We start from the raw sequence: 25,645 nt of genomic DNA, 5'->3' as shown, positions 1-25,645 counted from the left end.
TGCCATCACTGATTATTTTAACTTCCTTTATGTCAGTAGTTTCCCTGGCTTCAAATAAACTTTTAGATTGTAATTAGCTTTTCTAATAATGTACACTGTAATGCAAAACCCATAAATTTCTTGGGATTACCTGCATAGACGTATGTAAATTAGCTACATATATTTCTTTATATATAGTGTCACATGAAAATAGGCAATTTTTAGATGTATAGGAATGGTAAATGCCTAGAGTATAGTAAAACAAATTTTACAATCTCAGTTTGAAATATACTGTCCATGTTTACTTAAAAATAGCTTGCCAACAAGGATTCTGACTTTCTATGGCCTTTAGTAGTCTTCATTCACACTCAGCATACAAAAGTTAAAAGATTCTTTATCATCTCAGAAATTCCTTTCACAATTTTAAATCAACCTAAACTTATATAATACAATTCTCCTAAGTGCTTAAGTCATTTGCAGCTCAAACCCAGTAAGTTTAAAACCTCTTCTTTGCCAGTTAGTTGTAAAGTACTGAGGTGAAGGTAAATTGAAATCTTTTCAACAATTAATGGAAAATGTTATAACAGCAGATTAAAGCTGAACAAGGATGAGTTCATTAAATCATCCCTCTTTTGGGAATGCTCATTTGATTTCACAAAATGACAGAATCACAGAATGAGTTGGAAGGGACCACAGTGGGTCATCTGGTCCAAAATTCCTGCTCAAAAAGGGACATCCTAGAGCACATGGCACAGAATTGCATCCAGATGGATCTCAGATATCTCCAGTGTGGGAGACTCCACAGCCTCTCTGGGAAATCTCTTCCAATGCTCAGCCACTTGCACAAGAAAGAAGTTCTTCCTCGCATTCACGTGGAACTTCCTGTGCATCAGTTTCTGCCTGTTGCCTCTTGTCCTATTGCTGGGCACCACCAAGAAGAGCCTGGATCCATTCTCTTGGCACCCTCCCTTCATATACTGATAGATATTTATGAGGTCCCCTCTCAGTCATCTCTTCTCGAGGCTGAACAGGCCCAGCTACCTCAGCCTACTCTCATAAGAGGGATGTTCCAGTATTTTAATTATCTTTGTAGCCCCCACTGGACCCACCCCAGGAGCTCCATGTCTCTCTTGTAATGAATACCCCAGAACTAGACACAGCACTCCAGATATTGCCTCAATAGGGCTGAATAGAGGGGCTGAACCACCTCTTTTTACCAGCTGGCAATGCTCTTCCCAGTGCACCCCAGGATTTGCTGCCCCACCAGGGCACACTGCTGGCTCATGGACAGCTTGTTGTTCACCAGGACCCCCAGGTCCTTCTCCTCAGAGCTGATTTCTAGCATGTCAGCCACCAGCCAATACTGGTGCATGGGGTTATTCCTCCCCAGGTGCAGGACCCTGCACTTGCCTTTGCTGAATTTCAGAAGGATCTTCTCTCTCCATCTGTCCAATCTGTTGAGGTCCTTCTGCAGGGCTGCACAGCCCTCTGGGGTATCAGCCACTCCTCCCAGCTTGGTGTCACCTGTGAACTTGCTTAGGAGGGATCTGCAACTTCATCCAAGGCATTGATGAATAAGGTAAACAATACTGAGCTGAGTACTGAACACTGATTTGACACTTTCTAAATGATTTCCTTCACATCCTCCAGATAAGGGGTAAGAGCTGTGCAGAGGGAGATAACTTTTCTGACAGTGGTTATTTACTCACTAGTAGAACTATCATATCCATTCACTAGTGGTACTATTGTATCTTGTGTTTAAGGCAGAATGACACTTCATTGTTCCATCATAAACATTACCAGACTGAAGCAGGGAGTTGATAAGTGATCACAAGAGTAAAGACACAAGGCTGAAGTGCCTTAGAGTCTAATTACCAAACTGTACAAATGTGTACAGTCAGAACAAAAGGATGATCCTTTGTTCTGTGAATGTATTTTAAACCAAAATTGGAAGCAGATAAATGTACATGCCAAAAATGAAAACAACAACAAAGTAGTGTGATTGGTGTGGTTCTTACACTTACAACTCGGAATTATTTTTCCTTCTTGACAGGCTTAAACAAGATTTGAAATTGCATTTTACAATAGCATTTTTCCTCATTCATCTAATAAATAGTTTTAATGTATCAATACATGGTGTAGGATATAATTCTAAAACCTTTCTTGTGCTTTAGGAACCTGGAATTTGTGGAAGCTGCCATATGGGGGAAAACCATTAGTGAGGAACAGAGTTATATTAAAAATTCACAAAATACAGAGTGTTTTAGAACATGAAACATAGATGGAGTTCAGTTACTGAAAATATATATCTCTGTGGTGTAGTCTCATTCTAAATGGATGCTAAACCTTGCTCCAGGCTGCAAGTTTTCTGCAGTCAGCTGCAGATGTGATAGGACTTGCTTTTACATAATCGTTTTGTCTTATCTGTAAGCATCCCTCACTTGGACAACTTGAGAGGCATTAAGGGTGTGTGCAGATGAACGAGTTACCCTCTGAACTTATGTTTCTCATACTCTGCAAGAATTGCCTGCAACACACTTTTATGCTGCATTGTACCACTCAGAAAGAATACAAATATGGAGTAGATGACAGGAAAATAGTTTGTAACACCTTACATTGCTGATAAGATATTTTTCATCTTTCCATAGCTAAGGTTTCCTGCTATCTCCTTCTTAAGTCCAGTTACTCTTATTCTGTTGCGGTTTGTTAGTTGCAAAGTGAAAAGTAAACTTGTTTTCTTGCTTATAGTGAATAAAACACTTCCATCTAGTTGATCAACGGGACTTGGGGCTTTTATGCCTCTACAGTCCTGCAATACTTTGAAATAATCTTTCTCAATTAATAAATCCAATGCTGTGTATATTTATATATATAGATATCTAGAGAGAACTTTTTAATATACTGATTCAGTGTTATCCCTATACTGCGCAATTATGAAAAAGTTACTTCTTTGCTGAGTTACCCCTGCCCAGATAGTCAAATTAAAAATCACAGTTCTGTTAGAGATTACAGAGAACAAAAAGAGATCATGTTGGAAAGTATTAAATCATGCTGCTTAGTGGGTTGACACACACAATTAAACAATTCAGGTCATAAGTGCTCATGACTATGCTGTTGACAGTAAGCTACCACATGATAATTTATGGAATGTTTTCCATCATCTCCAACCAGCTATAAAAAATTACTTCCATCCTGATGGATGATGGCCTTGATTATCTCCTACCAAACTTATACCATGCAGTATGCCTATGTTTGAAATAAATTAATTTTATTAATATGTTAAGTTTCAGTACATGTCCCTTAATATCCTGAGATGGTCAGATCTGTCCTCTGGCCCTGCACTAGTTTCTTAGAAGGTGCTGCAGTCATTCACACCAACTCTATTTCACTTGTTTCCTAAGTTACTGCTACTTTCTCCTTATCAGAGTCACTGATTTGCTGTGTTTTCACTGACAAGGGCTGAACTGACTCAACTCCTTTAGCAGAGGTAACAGGTCATGTTTGATACCTCATAGGTAATGCTCTAAATTGGTTTGAGCAACAGTGAGGTGCAAAACTCCTAGAGAGCAAAGAAAATTTGGTTTCAAGTATTAACAAGCCTTTCTTTTTATTCAGGACTAAATCTACACACTTTTATTGTAGCTGCTACACTGTAGGAATAACTTTTTATTTTGTTATTCCTTGTTTACCCTGGAAGCAGGGGAAAGCATGATCTGGGGGAAAATAGTGATAAAAGTCAAATCTGTGCTAAATTAGTCTTCATGTATAGCAGCAAATATAGACTTGTCTGATCAGGAATTTTGGCATTTTAGAATGTCCTGAAAAGAAGTACATGCCTTTTTCAGACATTTTTTTGAAAGCAGAACTGAACTTTGAGTGTTTCTTCTTCTTGTCATATTTATTAATCATTAAAGTTTCTGACATGTTTTCTTATTATTGTTTAGTAGTAATGTCAGTGTTAAACCATAATATAGGTGTATACATCTGTTGTTTACTCTGAGATGACTAACTACCATATATAAAAATTCATATTAAAAATAAGTGATAACACACCAATGAAATAATGATTTTTAAAAGCCCTCTGCCTTTGAAATACATTAATATATTTAAATAAGAAAAGAGATCACAGTTCCGTATCCTACCACTGACACACAGAGAAATAAACAAAATTGAGTTGGAGAACAGACCTGCATAACATACGGCTCGAGGACTTCGTGCAGCCTGCAGAGCATCTTTTCTAGCATGCCAACTATTTAACAGCAATGTGTACTGTTAGAAAAAGCAGGGTGTGCTTCCTGGCTGGGCTTTTAACCAACCCCCCAAACTCAAAGCAGTGGATGGGATAAGTATCTCCTGGCCAGGCATGTGGGTAGGTGGGTGGGAGGACACTATTTATAGAAAGGGAAAGGCAAGAGACACTGGACAGTCATGGCAAAAAGGTAAACTCAGTGATAGCAAGGGAGGTTCTTCACTGTAGCACAGAATAGACCTTGTCTTAATATAAGATTCCAATTGTTCACATACATGGTTCTGTAATTTCAGCATTCCATCCATTCTTGCCTCCACAACGCAACGTCTGGATTGAGTCTAGCAAACTCTCGAGGTGAATGAATCTTTGTGTCCGCATGCTAAAATTTTAGAATATCAAGGAAGAAGATATTTGGTACCATGTAAGTGTTGTATGCCTAAGTTTAATATAAAATTTCAGGGCACATAAAATCCCCTGCACCCACAACTTGCTAATAATTTTTCTTGTCATCTATGGTTTTATTATTACTTATGACATTTTACTGAATTATTCATTATTTTATAGTTGTGGTATTCTAGAAAAAAATTTAAACCTTCTGGAATCATAGTAGTACTTCAAAAAGCAGATGAACTGTATGAGCAAGTATACTCTTCCCAAATGTGGCTATCTCAGGGTGCTGAGGAATTAGATTTCCATCTCAAAGGCAGTTATCTTGACATAACAGATTACTGCTGCCAAAAGAAAAAAAGCAGTATTTTCCTATACTCTCATACTTCTCTCCCTCTTTCTGCCACTTTTAGTGGTTGTGAGCAGTTAAATATCACGTCTCACAGAAATTGAGCCCGAGAACGTGAATATACCTCTGAAGGTGGCTCCTTGGGAGTGCTCCTGAAAGCATTCTCTGATGGAAATCTCAGACAGCAGCTTTCTCTCTCCATGGCCCTGAATGCCACATTTTCAGGAAGGACATAAAATTGGCTGGGTAAGTGAAAGAGAGCAATGCACCTCATGTATCCTTAGTGTAAGCAAATGACATATGCTTTCTTCCTTCCATCTCAGCATTTCTGTCTTCTATAAACATTTTCAATCATGTTGTCTGCTTCAGCTGTCATGAATAAATGCTTGTATTTGCACTTGACCATAAAAAGTTAATTGTGAATTACTCTACACACATGAAAATGGCAAATGCTTAAACTGGGAGGTTGGACCACATTAATTTCTCAGCCCTCCTTTTTCAACTGCACAGGCCAGGTGAAGACCCCAGTGAGGCCAGGAGGGACAAAACTTGCCACAAGAACATGAGCTTTCTGGTCTGCAGTGAGATATCAGGAAGCACGTTTATGTCTTGAACGTCTTGAGAAACACATCATAATGCCAAGTTACAGTATGATAATGATGAAAAAGTCTCCTCACTAATAAAAATAATTAGAATAATCCAATCTGTATTTAGATTAAGTCTGAGGTTGGTTATTATACCAACAAAATGAGCGATCCTTCAGGGAGAGATATGGCCAGAACACAACTGCTAAAATGAATCAAGAGACTTTAACTATAATTGTTATATGTTCTGCATATGACAGAAAAAAAAGAAATAAAAATCCAAATTAGCTATTTCCACTCTTCAGCATTGAAATAAAAAGCCTAGAGTGACAGAACTTGGTGTTTCTCTGCCAATGTGGTTTTACATAGGTTTTTTTTTGTTTGCTTTCTCACACTTGATTGTTCTCTTGGTAGTGTTTCACTAACTCACTGTTATCTTGACTGATAATGAAAGCGCCAGAAAATACAAACACTTTTCAATTCCATCTTTTTCAATTATGTGGCACTGTAATCCCAGCCTGAAGTGCTTTTTTTAAATAAAGTATTTCATATGAACAAAATATAATTAGAGATACATTCATATATCCTAAAATCTTCCTGTATAACATAGCACTGATATTCTATTTGCCTTTTAGGTTGCTTAAAAGTGTCTCTACAGTTACCTTGTAAAACTTCATACCATATGTGTTATTAGTCTAACACTGTTCTCTTATTTGAACTAAGACAAGTAGATACTGTCAGACACTAGACCGGTGAAAATAACTTCAGTGATTATGAGATGAGCATTTTTTATAAGCTCTTTTTCCAAGCAAAATTTGTGCTGATATATCTCTAAGAATTTAAAAATTATGCATCCTATTCAGAAAATACTATATAGTGTTCAAATGTGCACAAGAGAAGTTTGCCTTTTTATCTTATTTGCATATATCTCATAAGTATGCCTAGAAAATATTACTTATTAACATTCATCTTGTTACTTATGTAAAAAGGGTGCAGACTCCAAAAGGACATGTTTCTCCAGTATAACAGGATGTATTTGTTTACTTCTGCACAGTGTTTGCGCCACTGCAGTTAAACTTGCAGCCCACATTTTGAGGATATACCACTCAATTTGAAGTTATGATGTTGATTTTCTTATCCATGTTTTTCCCCTTGAAGCGAGATGAAAAATGTTCCAGCAAAAGCATAAGAAAGCTATTTTAAGATCTTTGAAGAAAAATTAATATGTTGCGATGATGATATTTCATCTTAATCTGGCATCGCCCAGACTTGTCTCTTTCAAGGAAGGGAGGACATCTGGAAATGAGTGAAAGCCACAATAAAATAAGATTTTTTTACTGAAACTGAAATATGATGGCATAGTTGTTTCTTGACAGTTATATATTCATTGAGTAGGAATAAGTGGTATGATAAAGGTGCATGATTTATTGTTATATGCAATTACATGAGCTGCACAATATTGAAAATTTGCAGAGAACTGAACTGATATTTTAGAAATAAAAATATGAAACACTCATTGATATTCATAGCCCAAAAGCAAGAAAAAAAAGCACCTCAAAGTAGCTAGGGAGAAATTCAGCAAACAGGGATAACACAGTAAATTAATATATTTTCTTTGGTGTGATTCTGTTTCTCATATATAATGCCTGGAATATATGAAGGGAAGAAACAATTTTTGTTTGATATTTGAGTTTCATAATCTCTGTCCCTCAATGCAAAACATGAGTCTGACCTCATTTCCACAAATTTGGGCAATGCAATTAGTATAAATAAATATATACATAAATATATATATTTATGTAAATATATATTTATTTATGTAAATACATACGTATTTATGTATTTATTATAAATATATAAAATCTCATGTGAAACACGTTGATAATTCTGGACACTAATATGCAGAAAAGGTAAATTCAAAGTGAAAAGGAGCAAGGAGGCACTAGTAGGATGAACAGATGATTGGTGAGCTGATCTTTTCTAAACAGTATTGAAAGACCTTGCTGGTTTGTCTAACCAAGCAAATTAAAAGTTAAAAAGTTAAAAAGAAAATAATTTTTATCTGTAGATTCTTCAGGTGTCAGGGGAAAGGATGAACTATTTAATTGATGTTGGCAAAAGAGAAATCAGATATAAATGAGCCCTAAGTAAATTCAGGCTAGAAATGAATAGTATTTCTAAACCTTACTGTGTTTGGTTTGCATGGCCAGGTTTTGGTAGCAGAGGGAGATACAAGGGTGGCTTCTGTGAGAAGCTGCCAGAAGCTTCCCTCGTGTCCTGCAGAGCCAATGCCAGGTGGCTCCAGGACGGACCTGCTGCCAGGAAAGGCCGGGCCAATTAGAAACGGTGGTAACACCTCTGTGATAACATATTTAAGAAGGAAAGAAAAAAAGATAGGGTGCAGATGTAATTGCTGCCAGAGAAGAGCAGGGTTGAGAATATGTGAGAGGAACAGTGCTGCAGACACCAAAGTCAGTGGAAAAGGAGAGGAAGGAGGTGCTTCAGGCTCCAGAGCTGAGATTCCCCTGCAGCCCCTGGTGCAGACCACAGTGAAGCAGCTGTGCCCCTGCAGCCCATGGGGATGTACGTGGGATGCAGAGATCCACCTGTAGCCCATGGAGGAGACCCACACTGGAGCAGGTGGATGCCCAAGAGAAGGTTATAAACCCAGGGGAAACCTGGTCTGGAGCAGGCTCCCGGCAGAGCTGCAGACCTGTGGAGAGAGGAGCCCATGCTGGAACAGGTGGCCTGGTAAGACCTGTGACCCTGTGGGGGACTCAAGCTTGAGCAGGGTGTGCCTGAAGGACTGCACCCCATGGAAGAGTGACCCACACTGCAGTAGTTCATGGAGAACTGTTGTCCATGGGATGGACTCATGTTGAAGAAGTTCCCGGAGGACTGTCACCTGTGAGAGGAACCCCACACTGGAGCAGGAGAAGGGCTCCTCTTCCTGAGCAGAAGCAGGAACAATGAATGATGAACTGACCATAATCCCCACTCCCCATCTCCCTGCACTGCTGGTGGGGAGGAGGAAGAGCTAGGGAAGAAGGGAGGGGTGAGGGAGAGGTATTTTTTAAGATGTATTTTACTTCTCGTTATCCTGCTCTGATTTTGTCCGTAGTAAAATTCAATTGATATTCCCAGCTGAGTCTGTTTTGCCCATGACAGTATTTGGTGAGTGATCTCTCTCTGAGATCTTATCTCAAGCTATGAACCTTTGCTACATTTTTTTCTTCCCTGTCCAGCTGAGAAGGGGAATGACAGAGTGGCTTCTTTGGATGCCTGGCATTCAGCCAGGCTCAACCCACTACACTTACAGATTGATGTTCCGGACATCTTAGGATGTCATGACCAATAACATGAAAAATAGGAATTAATAATTTAAAAAAAATCTTCTATGCTTCCAGTGTGAATTTCGTGCACCAGTCTTTTCTAAAATGATTGAAGCCATCTTTTTAGGAGCACTGTTATTTAACATGGATCTCAATCACCTATGCAGAGTTTCAGATGTCAAATTGAAACATGCCTCTGCAGCTTTTATAATCTTTCATTATTCCAAATTTTTTAATCTGTCCTACATATTCCAAAATCGGGTTCCTATTTTCCTTAAAATCCAACTGTTAGAATATAACACTTTTTTGGCAATAATACAGATAAGATCTGTTGTCTGCATAAAATATTAACTAATCATAAATTAGCATCAGATAAAATATTCTGCTACTTAATATTGGAAAAGAGACATCCCAGTCAATATAAACAACTGAGTTACATTTCAAGCTGCACTTACTCATATATGATAGCAGTCACCTATGCCTGTTGCCTAAGAACTAGTTACTGCAAAGGCCTTTTCTGAGAACACTTCACCCATCCAACCCCTTTCCCTTAGGTTTCCTCTTTAAAAAGGTTGCAAATTCTTCAGAAAAAGATTTTGTAGGAGTCTCAATCTCACTTTTATGTGCAAAAAGTGTTGGAAAGTAAGGAAGCCTTGGCTTGAGTAACACTATCTAAAAACTATATCAAGAAAGAGGCCAGAGTGAAGAACCAGTGTTAGACATGCTGTGCTATGGCCTGTCTCTTGGGTCTTCAGAAACAGAGGGAGGAGAACTCCAGTATAGATCACTGACCATATGGGTATGAAAATTTGCTGAATATTTTCTCAATGTAGTCGTTGAAACACTTTGCATAGTGTCTGGTCTTGACATGCCTGTCTCATTGACTGCTGATTCTTGGCTGACAGAGGTAAATGAAACCATGAAGATGTTAGCTGGCCCAGTTTCTCATTACACCTATGAACACTGTGATTTACTCTGGGACGGTTAATAATCCTAATATTTTTGTGATCTGAGCTACTTTTAAAAGTAAGCTATATGTTATTCATTATTGCTATACCTTTGTTCATTCAACAGAAACTTCTTGCCTTTATTCTTAACTGTATTATCTTGATAATATCTCTAGCACATTCAAAATTAAATCTCAAGCTTCTTCTCTGGTGTTTGCATTATTATCTTTACCTCTTCATCCTTAATGGTATACTATGCCACTAGAAGTAGATGCCCAGCAAATTCTCTCTTAATACCAAAGATCAAGCATAAGTCAAGAACATAGTCATTGAAGCAGAATATCTGTTCAATCCAGTCAGAGGGAGACAAAATATATTTTCATCCTTATCAAATTTTTCAAGTGAAAATCATGCAACTTTCAGAAACAGAATCAAACCCCAGATATTTGTCTCTGATTAGGAAACACATAATTAAATTATTTGGTTTTGATATTATTTCATTTTTTGTAACTATATGCTCATCAGTTTTTTGTATTTGTTTAATTTTACTGTTAACAGATTGTCTCACGGAAATCATTTAATATTCATGTCTTTCAGACTGGCTAAACGCCCCAAAAGCTTAGAGATCCACTGTAGGTATAGGCTCAAATAAAGGACTCTGGCAGTATCACAGGGCAGAGAATTTGTATGTTATATGGAAAATAAAAATCTTTTATTACCCAAGAAAATTCAGGTGGAATATTTCTGATTGTCTAAGGCTGAAATAGGAATGCATAAATAATACAATACAAAATTTTAAATTGAAACCTACTGAAATGTTGATATTCCATCTTTTTGTTCTAATACTGAATTTTTTACATTTCCATTACTATAGGAATTCAGTAACAAGTTCTACAATTCACATATCTGTGAATGCAGGATTTGGGGCATATATTTCTAAATGCTTATGCAGGCTTTTTATGGTTATTGCTGGACAGGCCTCTTCATATTTTGATAATTTCTCACATATATCTTTCAGAATTGTAATAATTCTTTGCTATCTGTGCTAGTGTGTTACTATGCTCAGATGCATGCAAGGTTTCAACCCATCTCTACTACACCTCTGTAGATTCTACTCATAGATCTATTTACATTTGTGCCCTACTAGCCTTGCAAATTCTCCTAAGTGCCTTGTAAGTCTCCCCAGTACAAGTCCAAGTTAATTCTTCTCCTATATCCTCATTCCATTTCCGCCATCATCTCTCTCAGAGAGCAGATTCATGAACAGGAGCACCAGATTCATGTTACAAATTAAACACTACAGATTCTGCCACTTTCCTACAGGAGACTTCTGAATGATGCAATAGATCTTGGTGTTGGGAAGATTTTCTTTAATAATTTACATTGTTGTTTTACTTGATAGCCATTGATTAAATAACCCATTTGACCTCCATATAAAGTATTTCTGTCCCTGAATAACTATAACCAGTTACTAACTCCTTGATATTTCTTCTAGTTCAAGTGGTGCATTCTTTCTTGACAAAAAGGCAATCAATGTTATGGAAGGTGGTGAAAAGTGAAAAAGAGGGCTGTTCCCTACTGAAAAAGACAAGTTATTTTAAATTGGAAGGAATACATAATTATAGATAATTACCAGAGACTACATTTCTCCATACATGCACTAATTAAATCACCTATTAGATGATTATATTTTTTTATAGATTTTTTTACTTTCTATTTGGCATTACATATGATAAATCAAATACACAATAAATGAAAAATGACAGCATCTATCAAAATTACCCTCAGAATCATTTAATTCTTGATAACCATGATAAGAAAATTCCCAGAGTATTGAGAGAGAAAAGTAAGTCTTTATCTACCTCCAGTCAACTGTGAATTTAACTTAATAAACACAGAACTTTTAGTTCCAAATATATTTTATTATTCTGTACTATGACCTCGTGTCTGATAGAAAACAGTTCATATCATTCCCATGTCATTCTAGATCATGTCCTAATAATTGCACAAAACATGTATGAAAGGGTAAAAATAGAGAAGAAAACAATATGTTTTTTACCTATCATATATAGGATCACTATTATTTATGTAAACAATGTAAAAGCCATAGAAACTGGATTTAGAGTGTATTCCATAGCAGACTAAATTAGCAAACCCACAGGGAACACAGCATTGAACTTTTTACAGAATTTCATGGTTCATACCCTGGGATGGAGGAAAGATAATGCCCCAAGAACTCCCTTCTCAATTTTTGCTAAATTCACTGGCATATAACGGCTAAACCGAAGTGTTCTAAACTATCAGTAGCCTCTTGAGATAAACATTCTCCTTACATATCAACATCCCATTACAAGTGCACATTTTTAGTTATCTCCTTTGAGATCCTTGGTGATCAGCTTATTGGTTTAAAACAATGGTACTTCTGCAGGCAACTTGGGAAAGAAAAATAATTAATTCTATCCATCTATCAACACTTTCTTCTTAAAACAACGCTTCTTAAAACAAAAAGAAATAACCACCTTCTCCTCTTCCTTCACGACCCTTCAAAACTTCCCTAATATTATAGATTGTTTTGACTGACTCTGCAAAACCGTCAGTGTCACTCTGATACTTTCTACCTTAAGTTCCTTTCTATGTGCTTATTGCAATAGTGTTTTTCAGGCTCAAGCTGGTTTTGGATTAAATCCCTAATTTCTCACTTCTGAAGTAACAGTAATGATTTCTCCTATCTGGCTAATGACAATTTAGCACTGTCACCATGTGAGATATTGTATCCTTGTTGTCCTGTTTCTGCCAAAAATTTTATCATAATAAATGCAATAGTATAAGAGGCTTCTTTTTATGTTGGCGTACCTAACAGCTGTCTATTTTGATCATAGAACTGATTCTTCAAAGCCTCCAACTTTTTCACAAACAGAAACCTAGTTTTAATTTAAATGTTTGCAGAGAAACTTGCTACAAAATAAGTGAGAGTCCTGCTAAATCCCACATTTTAAATTTTTTGAGCATGAATTCCCTGGGGTTCCTAGATCTAGATTCTGAGTTACTTTGGATGTACACATACTGTAGCTTAGTGAAATCAGGAACATGCATACATATCACCTGGAGTTGGAGATTGAAAATTTTGCAGTTAAACTGCAAATATGCTTCTTCTGACCTTTCTCCTAAGAAATTTTTTCCTGTCTGCATAGTACTGAGTCCCAAAATTTGGGTCCAAACACCAGTCTGTACTGTGGTATAAATTTTAGCGCTCAAAAAAAGAATATTCAACAGGGTACCCCTGGGGTAGAAGGGATAAGGACGGACAATCCTGTGTCAGCTTGTACCAGCAACTCTTCTAGTTTGTTCTAACACCTGGAATTTAGCTGGCTGAGATTGTGGCAGCTCTACTTCCTGCCTTACTGAGCACTAGATAAAAGGAGCAGTGGCCTCCACTTAGCGGTGCCCCTGGCATAAGTGTAACACAGAGACCACACAATCAGTTTGTTTGTCTGAAAGTGATGAGGCAAAAGAATGGCAAAGAAGACATCCTGTCTGCATTAGTGGTGTGGAAGCCAAGAAAAAATCATTACAGCAAACAGAACTTTGTCTAGTTGTGGATTAACACTGGTAGTCACTGCTGGTAACAGCATCTGTAATGTCTCCTACTCCATAACTTCTTTCAGTCCTAATAATGTCAGTCATTTCTTTCACCAGAGAATTTCAAGCCCAGTATCAACCATGCCACCTTGTATTTCAACTCAACACATTCCTATTTCATCCCCAGCATAGACTAAAATCTCAGTATGACTTTAAGCTTTATTTTACACACAGCTATGTCTGTGTGTCAACCCAGTCCCAGAATACCATTATTGAATATCATCACAATTTGTTTCTCCAGATTCCTTCCATAAGGACTACACGAAGGGAAAAAAACCCCTCTCACTAGCAGGCATAATTAATTTTGTGTTTGTTTTTAAAATAATCAGCTAATTAGTGGTGTGACACAGTTCATTTGTGACTTTAAAAATATTTATGATTCTTTATGATTTGATTCTATGCTTTGGAGGAAAATAACTTCACAGTGTTTAGAGTGTAGAGCATTGCCAATTTTCTTAAAAATATTTGGACTGCTGGACTAAACCTGCCTTAATAACTGGCAGTCCATGATCCAGATCAATCTTAGGCACAGGAAGAGTCAAAGAATAGAGTTACTCTAGGAGCATCTTCCTCTTCTGGATATGCTTGGTAAGTTTGAACAACATAACACGTCTTTTGGGATTTCTCTATCTCCTTGCACCACTGCAGCAGTAAGTGATGGAGAAGAAACCCAATGTGGGCTGTGAAAATGAAACTTCAAATAAAGTCATCAAAGTGCAGGTGCTTTAGCATTATTTCTAATATTACATAATACTTACCACCAAAACAATCCTCCCATATACACAAATCATAGCAACACTTAAAAATACATTAAAAAATAGACATCCTCTTACACTTTCCTTCTACAGAGATATTAGAAGTAATTAATCCAGCATGAATGGTGACATAAAGAAACTTAAATTTATGTCCTTATATAGCTACTCCTCGAAAAGTTGAATACCACTTTCAAATAAAATAAAATAAAATAAAATAAAATAAAATAAAATAATCCAAACCAAAAAACCCTACTGTCATTATAATACCTGCAGAGTGATACCACTAACAGACCTGGCTGTTTGTTTCTAAGGAAGAACAGCTGTGCAACAGACTGTCTGAACAGTTCCTATTACAGAATGCAACATGGATCACTGACACAAAGGAAGCACTACACCAGCTGGCTTTCTGTCTTAGAGCATTTCAATTCCTAGATGATTTACCTGTTCTCAGCCCTGTCACCTCAACACTTCCACTACCCAATTAAAAAATGATGTTGCTGGATTCTCTCCGCTATAAATTAGATATGTTTTTATTCAGATCAAACTGGTTACTTTTTTTTAAAATTTTGAAATACATGACTTATTTTTAAACTTATAAAAGCTGCTTGATTATTTATTTGTGGTCTATTTTGTTCTCTTGTAGAGTTTAGATATGAAAAATTCTTTTCAAATGTATTCATATGCAGTGATCTACATTTCCTAATCATAATCATGTCAGCAAAAGTGGAGCTGCTCTTAGGATAACATTTTAGTCTAGAAAATGATTTCCCTTTAAAATGGATTCAATGGACATGATATAAAAAGAAGATGCAAAATTACACACAACAGTTTGCATAATCAAAACAGATATGTTTTATATTCAGGCAAGATTTCTTTTTGCTACATTAAATGGAAGAAAATAGACCTTTTGGAATTCTGCAAGTGTGCTATGGCTGTAAATGCAGTAGCAGTGGAATTCCAGTAGGATTATGAAGAGGATGTACAGAACTTAAAAAAAGAAATCAACCAAGATAAAGAGGAACAATACGAAAGGATAAATGGATTTTTTTTAAACTAACAATAGTCCATTTATTTCAAATAGGAACTATATTTTCTACTTTGTAACTAAAGTTAAATTTATGAAAGCTTGAAATATGGAGGTGTATTCTTTTGTGTAGGAAATTTACTGGTCCTCTGTTAAATAAATGTAGTTCAAATGACATGTAATGAGTGTAGAGCTTCATTCAGTAAATAATACCCAAGGTATATTCATATCTACATTCAGAACAAAACTTGCACATGTTATGGAATAAGGTTTGAAGGGCTCTGCAGGTGTCTCATAGAGACACTGTTGCTCTGGAGGAGACAGATTTCAAATTAACATTTCTCTTCCCTAATGAACAATAATCTTGATCTAACACATGAAAATAGCATGTCACAAATGGCTACAGAAAGTACTGGATTTTTTTCAAGGATGATATAAGTTTGTGATAATCATATGAAGGTTATTGAATGAAAAATAAACCACTTAATATTTAATGGGTATAATTAATCAGTGTTAAAATGAGCCACAAAATTTTTTCTATCCCATAAAATTTTACAAGATTTCAGTTATTTTTCTTCTCATGCTGTAGGAACAAATCAGAACTTTCTGTATGAGAAAGAAGAAAGGGAATAGCTGATAACCTTCATGTCAGGCAATCCAACTGTTATACAGAGGACCCAGGTTTAAGTTCCTTATCTACTATTCTCTCAGTGCTGGCCAGCCTGTAGAAATTTTAAGAGAAACTTTTTCTCTTAAAAAAATGTACTAGGATTCCAGTGAACATGGTAATTAATGGAGGAGGAAATGATGGCAGGGAAAGAAGAAAGTGGATGCTAAATCTTAGCAACCGAACATTGACCTTGTGACTGGAAAGAGACACAGTTCCTGAGAAACAAGTGTTCCTGACTGCCATGCATATTTTATGTATTCTTTTCAGTATTACAGTCAAAAATCCTACTCCCCTTGGATGAAAATGACTCTGACTTTCACTTCTCAGCAAAAGTAACCAGAACAACAGAGGAAATTTTGATTTAATAGGAACTTTTCCTCCTAAGTGACATCTTTTTATAGGTGGAAATTATTTCTGCCAGTGCACTCCTAAGTCAATTTTGCAGCATTGATTTAATAATGAGAAGTAGCACACTGTCTAGAAGTAAATGTTTAATATATATCTATCATCTATGCACAAATGCCTTCACTCATAAGTCATAGGTAAGAGTCATAATTAGAGGATAATCACAAAGGCTCAAAGAAGGCTGTATTAACACATCCTCCTTACCACAGATGAGAAGAACTGTTGCTCAGACCAGAAGGGGATCAAATATTTTAAATGCATGCAGGTTTTATTTATGAAGCCACCAAGAAAAACCAACTTATTTCTGTTTTTCACTAATTGCTTAAATATAAAATCTTTTTTTCATTTCTTCCAAATACCACTGATTAGGAATTTACACAAGGTATCTGACCTCAATTGCAATGATTACTGTCTGCTCTACTGTGTTTACTGCATTTAAATTCATAGTGTTCTTGTGAGATAAAAAAGTGCGTTTGTTCACACAAATGAAGAGCTAGTAGATTTTAAGATGAATGACAAAAATTCTAAAAATTATTTAGATGGCTTGAATCCTACTGATTTCAAGGAGCTGAAATTTATCTTTTGAGGGTGTGTGTCAGGAGTGATGGGCAGGATTCATCTCACTTAACTTTAAACTGTCTAAGCAATTTGTCAGTTCTCCCTCTACAAAAATGCAGGGCTACAAATCTCTAGAGTACAATTCATTCTTTCCCCATGCAGGATCAAAGCCAGATGAATGATTTATTCTTTGGAATAATTTTATTCTCTACTGATTACAGAAAATAACTAAATGGCTGGCATAAAATGTGCATTGAACATAGTCAAATGGAAGTGAAAAGAAACCTACCTTGTGCATACCAGAGTTTTAGGACACTAATGTCCACTCCAAATTAACAAGAGGCATCTTCAGTCAATGTAACTTGTTTCCACTGTAAAAAGTCATACTGGCAGGGAGACTGAGCTACAGAAGTGGAATGTACTTTTCCTCCCACTAGAAGTCAAATGAGGAGGAATTGTGATAATAAGACTTGTAAGATTTATGATTGTCTAGGTCTTACCTTGTGAGTTTAGCCACCTTGTGACTCACAGCTGTAGAGTTGAACTGCCCAAGCTGTGTTGGAGCAGCTTACACTCCTCTTTGTTTGCAGTGGGAGTTAATTTCTTAGATATGAATATTTCAAGTAATTGAAACCCTTTAATTCTCATGTTATTTTAAAATCTTTCCCTCAAGGTTTTTACCTCTGGACAACCATTAGCAGACATATGTAAAATAAGTACTTTTTGTTTCAGTCCTGTTTTAATGGCTGGGTGTTTGCAAAATTAAAAAGATATCATTACAGTAGGTAATGACTGTTGTAATTGCTTGTAGTCTCAACACAGATTTCTAATGGGAAAAATATGACTTACCCTCACTTGCCTCTAGCATACAATCATAACTGGATAGGGAAATAAGACATACAGTGCAACAATTCAGTGAATAAATTGAGGACTTCTATTTCCATGCCTCACACACCTGACAGTCTGCTCCCTTAAAGAAACTTGAAAAAATAAAGACTAGTATGTTATTGGCAGTGACAACTACAGCTGACTAAAGGGCATGTGTAGATTCATAAAGAAGGGTTTTCTTTCTAACAAAAAAAAGAGATTTATATTTTTTTACAGTTGCACACTGTGATGTGACTGATTGGTTGTTGCAGAGCTAATAAAAAGATGACTACTTGCAGCTGATAGCATATCCTATTTCCATCTAATTTGATGGTTTTCTGCTGGGCTGATGGGAACCTAATCACAAAACATTGAAGAGTCAGCTATTTCAAAGCCTGGTTGCAATTTCTACTGTTTTCTGACTACTTAGCCTTACTTCTTAGAAATCTAACCTCTTACTACTTGTCATGAAGTTAGTCATTAAAGTGTTCACTAACATCACATGTAAATTTCACTCTCTCCAACCAAACATATGAGAATAAATAGTATCTTTTTATGCCAGAGATAATTATAATTATTCTTTCTTGTTATTTTTGCCTAATTACTCTAGATAATGCACTATTAATAAACAAATGAGACAGTCTGTACCTTTGGGGACTTCCAAATACTGGCTAAAGGTAAAAAAATCAAAGAAAGTGAGGCCAGTTGTTGTGCAAGGGCAGAATTGTCACAGACCATTTCCATGAAGAATTTGTGTATTAAAACCTTATTTTTTAACCTATTAATACAGAACCTATGACCGGGTTCTGCAAATCCATGGTAGTCACAATTTTCAAAGTCAATGTGGAAAACTAAGCTCCTGGTGGAAATGCAGTAGTCCAAAAGTTTCTGGAGGCTAAATGTAGCCAGACATTCCTCATTTAATTGGAGGAATTGCACAAATACAACAGATATCAGAAGACCCTAATAGCTTCCTATACAATTGTTGTCAGAGAGTAGCGAGAACCTAACAAAAAAGCCAAATCAATGCTATTTTAATTATTCCTTCTATGACAACCAAATATGGACATAAGACTTAGTGCATAAATATTTCTAGATAATTTTTTTCTTCTGGACATAAAACTAGGCTGCACAACTTTCCATCAAGCCATAGGAATCATTAGGTCTATATGCAGTCTCAAGGTGCTAAAGCTGAGGATGTGATGGTGTTCCTGAGCTGGTCTCATATTAGTTGGGTGCTTTTTCACTTTCTCAGCTTAAGCTATCACTGACAAAGTGACTTTGTGACTTCACAGCCACTAAGATCTAGCACAGATTTTCTTTTCAGTTACACCAATATATATAGTAGAATATTCGTGTTATTCATATAATAATAATAATTCATAAGCTATTATACTTCAGCAGCCAACAAATATGAAGTTCAGAAAGTTAAGATAATTTGAATGAGCTCTTGTAAACCTTTCTTTCAAAACTAGTCACACACTGGAACCAGTTTACCAAGCATCAGACTCTTTTATTAAAGTTAAATCCATGAAAAATTACGTAAGACATTCATAGAAAATGTGTGGTTACCTTGAAACTACAAACACAAATAATATTTGTGTTAGTGGATAAGTGTTTTTTTCTTTTATACTAGTTATGTTGTTGTATTGTGTTTTTGTGGCAAGGTTTTGGTAGCAGGGGGCCTATGGGGGGGTGGCTTCTGTGAGAAACTTCTAGAAGCTTTCTCTGTATTTAATAGAGCCAATGCTCCAAGACGGCCCTTATACTGGCCAAGGCTGAGCCCATCTGCCATGGTGCTAGTGCCTCTGGGATAACATAGTTAAGAAAGGGGGAAAAAAACAACACAACACCTGCATCAGTCAGAAAAGAGGAGTGAGAATATGTGAGAGGAACAATTCTGCCCATGGAGGACCACAGTGGAGCAGGAATTCACCTGCAGCCCCTGGAGGACTGTGTGTCAGAGCATGTGGATATGCTTGAAGGAGACTGTGACCCCATGGGAAGCCCAAGGTGGAGCAGGCTCCTGACAGGATCTGTGACCCCATGGAGAGAGGACCCCACACTGGAGCAGGGTTTCTGGCAGGACTTGTGACCCCATGGGGGACCCACACTGGACTAGCCTTTTCCTGAAAAACTGAACTACATGGAAGGGACTTACGCTGGAGCAGTTCATGAACAACTGTAGTCTGTGGGAAGGACTCATATTGGAGAAGCTCATGGAGGATGGTGTTCCATGATAGGAACCCCATGCTGGAGCAGGAGCAGAGTGGGAGGAGTCCTCCCACTGAGGAAGAAGGAGCGGCAGAGGCAACACTTGATGAAGGACCACAACCCTCGTTCCCTCTTCCTCTGCATTAATGGGCAGGAGGAGGTAGAGAAAATCAGGAGTGATGTTGTGCCCAGGAAGAAGGGAAGGATAGGAAGAAAGTGTTTTAAGAATTATTTTTATTTGTGGTTATTGTACTCTGATATAATTGGTAATAATTTAGAATTATTTCCCCAATCTGAGTCTGTTTTGCTGTGATGGTAATTGGTGAGCAACCACTCCCGGCCCTTATCTCAAAGCAGGAGCCTTTCCTTATATGTTCTTTTCCATGTCCAGCTGAGGAGGGGAGTGATAGAGCATATTTGAGTCCAGTCAGTATCAAGTTCTGGTCATCAGAGCTGGTGAAATGTCTGGAAGTCATGTCCTATGAGGAGCAGCTGGAGGCTTTGGGCTTGTCTAGTTTGGAGAAAAGGAGGCTCGAGGGGAGACCTCATTGCTCTCTACAGCTTTCTGAGGAGGGAAAGGGAGCACCAGGAGCTGAGATCTTCTCCCTGGTATCCAGTGACAGGATGTGTGGAAATGATTCAAAGCTGTGCCAGGGGAGATTCAGATTAGATATTAGGAAGCATTTGTCTACCAAGAGAGTGGTCAAACACTGGAACATGTTTCCTAGAGAGGTGGTCACTGCCCCTGTGTTCAAGAGGCCCTGTCAGTGTTCAAAAAATTAAAAAATGCCTAGTTGGATTTGCTCAGCCTTAATGGTTTGTCTAAGGAATTTACTAATTTCTAAAAGTGTTACAGCAAAAGACATAAATGGGTGTGGTTTTAATTTAGTCATAAAAGAGACATAGAGAGAGAGGATGACAAAATGGTATTTCAGGGATATCAGGTGGAAGATTTCCTGGAAATTTAATGGAAAATTATTGACATCCAAACATGCAGGGGTACTATAATTTTATTTGCACTTCTGTAGTACATGTAGCATGTAAGAGGTACCAGGCTAGTACCAAAACTGTAAAATGCTTTTCTGTAAACAAAATACAGTATTAATAGGGATGATTCATATTATTATCAGTATATTTTTTGCATAAGGAACTTACTTTGACTTATTTCTTCTGAAATATTCCATTGAATTTGACTATCAACAAACAAGCTAACTTACGATGAAATACATTTCTTGGATAGTTCTTCCTATGGCCTTGAGTATGGAAATTGCAGCCTGTAATTGCAGCCAGTTTTAAAACATATATTTTAATGCTCTAAATGGTACCTACAATTCCATCATGATTCATCCATAAATCCCATATCAGCATGTCAAATACCAAAGGTAATCTATATTGTTACTATGTGATTAACTCAATCTATCAAGGAATTATGAGCATGTAGGGTGCTCTGAAGTGAGAAGATGACCAGACTGTGGTAGACCACCCTCAAGCCACATAGACATGTAATTTAACAACTACCAATTGCCTTGAAACTTTTACAGAGTCATAGCTATAATGAGAAAAGGAGAAGTGTTTCTCCACTTCCACGTCTATGTTTATGACCCAGCAAGAATCTGACCACAGTGTGAGGACAAGATATTAAAATTAACTATACCTTTTTGCACCCAGCTCTTCACAACTGCTCTCTTGTGTGAATAATCCTGTTTGTGTACCCATTCTGGAACTGCAATGGATTCTGCAGTCATGGGCTTCTTCAAGAAACAGAATTGAATGGCGGGGTGAAGCAAGGTTTTATAAAAATAAGTTGATCAAAAACCACTTACAGAATCAATTGAAAAGCCTATGATGAAAGCCAGAAGTCAGGAAGAGTTAAACGATGGGGTTGTGGCAGGAAGGGAAGCATATCTAACTCATCTCTGGAGAAATTAGACAAAAACAAATACAGTAAATCCTACAAAAAGGAAAACCTTGAGTAGTTGGAGAGAAACCCTTCAATAGAGAGTTCACAGAGTATGGACAGACCAGGAAACCATGCCGGTAAGAGTAGAAGAGTGCAAGAATGCATGTGTGCTGAGAGGAACCCAGCCTGCTCTGGAGCAATTAAACATCTGACATTATCAGTATATAGACAAGCTGACAAATTTGATAGGGAGAATACTGTCACCTAGACCACAGAGTCTTGTAATGGATCTAGTATTGGAGTCCTTTTATATTTCTATAATGACTTCTATGGCACCTTTTTTCCCCTTTCAATGCCTTGATTTTCCCATCTCTAATATACAAAAGAGAATCCTAGTCTTCTTCCAAGCACTGCTAATAAAATACCTGTAATGCAGTCAATGTTAATATTAATATTGCTGCTGTATGGGGACAGGTCCTATTCTAGAATCTGTAAGAGTTATCTCATATTTATCACCTTTGCTGTCAGCAAAATTGTAGCAGCATATGTCCTAGAGAGTTTGTTGATAAAACTGTTTATTGGTTAGGTGTAATTTTTAAAAAGGGAAATTTCTGGAAAAGTGAAAGGAGAAACTCCAGTTTAATTATATGACTGGATCTGTGTAATGGTGTGCCAATAACATTCGCTCCAGCCATGTACTCTTGTCACTGTCCCTACACTGGCTTGCATGCTTGCTTAACCACTTGGTGAGGCAATTAAATTTGCTAACCCAGCAGAAAACTAATCTGGGGTGGGAAGGCAGGGGGAGGAAATAGGGGGAACATTACTATCCTTTTCAGTGGTAACAAGCTGTTAGATTGGCTCAAATGCATCATATAACCACACCACGATTTTTATGCTTGGCAAACTATTTAGATTCTTGTTCATCAAAGCAATTAAAAGTATGTCTCAACTGAGGTGTAGGAGCAATCCCACTCATATTCAGTAGAGCATTTACCTTTACACCTAGGTTTTTTATGCCTTTCTATTTAGCTATGTGTTTTGGTATCTGGCTGGCACTGTTCATGTACTTGAAATTGACCAGCACTGAATTCGAATTAACAGAGTTTGAACTTCATTCTGTGGTTCTGTACCTGGAGACATTAAAAATCTTTGCTTATTAGTAGTCAGTTTAGCTATATGTTATCTTATAATTCCTCAGAAGTCCATTGTAAAAACTTATCCTTGCCGTTCAAACCTACAGCATGTTGTTTTTGTGGTGTTTGAGAGGTAAGGTGTTTCTGAGAAGGGTATGAGGCATACAGCCTTTTGATTGGTATGCATTAAGCAATTTTACATGCAAACTTATTTTGATATCCATGCAGTTAGAGGAGCTTTATTCTCTTTCTCTGTGTTAAAAAGCCATAACAATGAAAATTAAATGAATATAAAACTTTGCAGAGGAATCACTCAATTTTGTAAGTGAAACAGCTTTTAGCATAAAAAGCCTGGATCTTCAAAATGATTGAGTAAGATTTTCCCTGTTTATTTTGCAGATGGGTTTTCCAAGGTAGAAAAATGTAATTATAGGAAAAGCAGTAAAATGTGAGCTGGTTGAGGCATAAAGTGCAGCACTTAGAATAAGACAATCGCCTAAATTCCCTGATTGACAGATGGATGTCACATTAGATGAAAATGATAACAGATTTAGTGGACTGAAGACTAACTTCCTCTTGACAGTGCCCTGACCCTTAACCTACAACCTGACTCCTGTTAGCTTCACTAACACAGGGTAATTGTCACAGGTGCAGGATAAAAGAAACCCCTACAGCAGCTACCAGTGGTCAGAGGCTTATTTCTTTTGATGACCAGAAATGCACTGTTGAGATATAGTCAAGAAGTCCTGACCTCTGATGACCTTTCAGAGCATTAAAATTTACCCCTGGGAAAAGGAAACTATATAAAAGGAAACTGCTCTGTTCTGATTAATGCAAAGCAATATTTTAACAGTGTAATAATTAAGTTGACAAACAAAGCTGAATGATGTAAAGTAATTTATTTTCATCAACACAAAAGCATGTTTCTCACACAATTGTAACAGGGTTTCAACAAAGACCAGTATTATACACTCAATAGAGTTCATGGGTTTTATAATTATGAGTAAATTCTTTACCATGTCATACTCGGGATATGTGTACTATTCCAAAATAATTCTGTTGTATTTATATGCTAATAACAGCCTTTCAATAGAAGCCAGTTCTTTGAATTGTATTTAAATTTTAGGAAGGTAGAGGATTGTAACAGTATTTATAAATGACATGCTGACAACTGTTAGACTTCACAAAAGTTTATAGCTCCTTCTGTTAGAAAATAGAGTACATTTTATTCTTATTTTCTTCAGCAATGTGAATGGGGAGTTCAGAAAACAGAGAGCAACACAATAAGCTATGCAAATATATTTTATAATAGAAGAAAGAATATTATAGAAGCAAACAAAATGACTGTGTCACCCATTAGACTGGAGTCAATGCAGTAACCTGTCCATGTTGGGGCTTTTATGCATAGAAAAATTAATATAACATAGGGGGAAAAAGAGTAATGACTGCACATCTTGGTAAAGTGAAAGTCCATGCATTAAGGAAGCCTGCCTGTGTTTTCAAAATATTTCATCTTAGGAAATGAAACAAAACAAAACAACCACAATCAACTTCTTAAACACCCGACAACAATGAATTGCTGTATTCAATTATTGTGTTTATTGGTGCTTAATACCAGGACCATCCAAATATTTATTCACTAAATATGAGGGAACAAAAACAATGTTCTAAGTACAATAGGGATCAAGTTTCTGCACAGAACAGTAGAGCTTTAAAAGACCCCTATGCAAACAGCACAAATTGCTCTAAAATTCGTTGAAGGTTCTTATTAAGGTCATAGGTCTTGCCCTGTGGTTATTATTCATCCACAAAATGCTCTGATAAGTAATATGACACTAAATTAGTATACACAAGCTTTGGGATAATTATGTGAAGAAAACAAAAAGATTAAGTTACTCCAAAAAGACTATTATACAGGTAGACAACTTCAGTCCACTGTGAAAGATGCCGTAGAATCTGATTTTGTTCTGACACGTTATTAAACGATAAAAAATATAAGGACTATTCCGATGCAACTTACTGTCATGGACACTTACAATAATAATGCCTTCCTTCAGATTACCATCTTTTCAAAGGGGATGAGATCATCAGGTAACAGTGTAAAATATGAAGGCTTAACATTCTGTGTTTTTAGCACATTAAAAAAAGAAATTGCTGGGATAATTAACAACTACCTATTTGTCTGTTGGCTGCATTCATTATGCCTGCACAAATTGGAGGTCTCCAAAATCTGTGCAGTAAAATTTACTCTTTGTTCAGGAAGTTCCCCTTGGATTTGGGTAAAATTCTGATTTGCTGTGTCTATTGTAATTGTGACAGGCAGTTGACATGTCTCATAGTCTAAATGTAGTGGCAAGCAGGGGGTGGTACAATGATGAAAAAAACTGCCATTCATTCTTGTGCAAAGGAAAGGTGTTTCTTAGCATATTCCAACCTATGTTCAGTCTAGAGTTGGGTCTCTGAGGTTGAAGGTCAAATCTGTGAGGTCAAAGCTATTTCTTGTCAATCTTCGTTCACTAATGACACATGAATTGGAAATTAGAACAAAGTAAGTAAAACGAATAGCCAGAAGGTGAGTGTCTGTTTTATTACTCAGAAGAGCTGGGAAATCTGGCCAATTGTTGCCCTATGTGGCTTGAATGACAGTTGT

The 25,645-nt window shown here is 36.9% G+C and overlaps 1 long non-coding RNA gene across 1 annotated transcript in view; it reads left to right on the top strand.

Moving 5' to 3' along the window:
• LOC108448507 overlaps positions 1 to 7,354 on the top strand; it is a 15,876-nt gene extending 8,522 nt beyond the window's left edge. Inside the window, exons 2-3 of the long non-coding RNA XR_001864393.1 lie at positions 4,522 to 4,649; positions 5,029 to 7,354. This is a non-coding gene — a long non-coding RNA (uncharacterized LOC108448507). The remainder of the gene's footprint in view (positions 1 to 4,521; positions 4,650 to 5,028) is intronic.
• Positions 7,355 to 25,645: the final 18,291 nt, after the last annotated feature.

This window comes from Corvus brachyrhynchos, unplaced genomic scaffold, assembly GCF_000691975.1.
Source record: "Corvus brachyrhynchos isolate BGI_N302 unplaced genomic scaffold, ASM69197v1 scaffold115, whole genome shotgun sequence".
Classification (NCBI taxonomy): Eukaryota; Metazoa; Chordata; class Aves; order Passeriformes; family Corvidae; genus Corvus; species Corvus brachyrhynchos.
The sequence above is the reverse complement of the archived record's forward strand: the minus strand, read 5'-3'. Positions and strand labels throughout refer to the sequence as shown.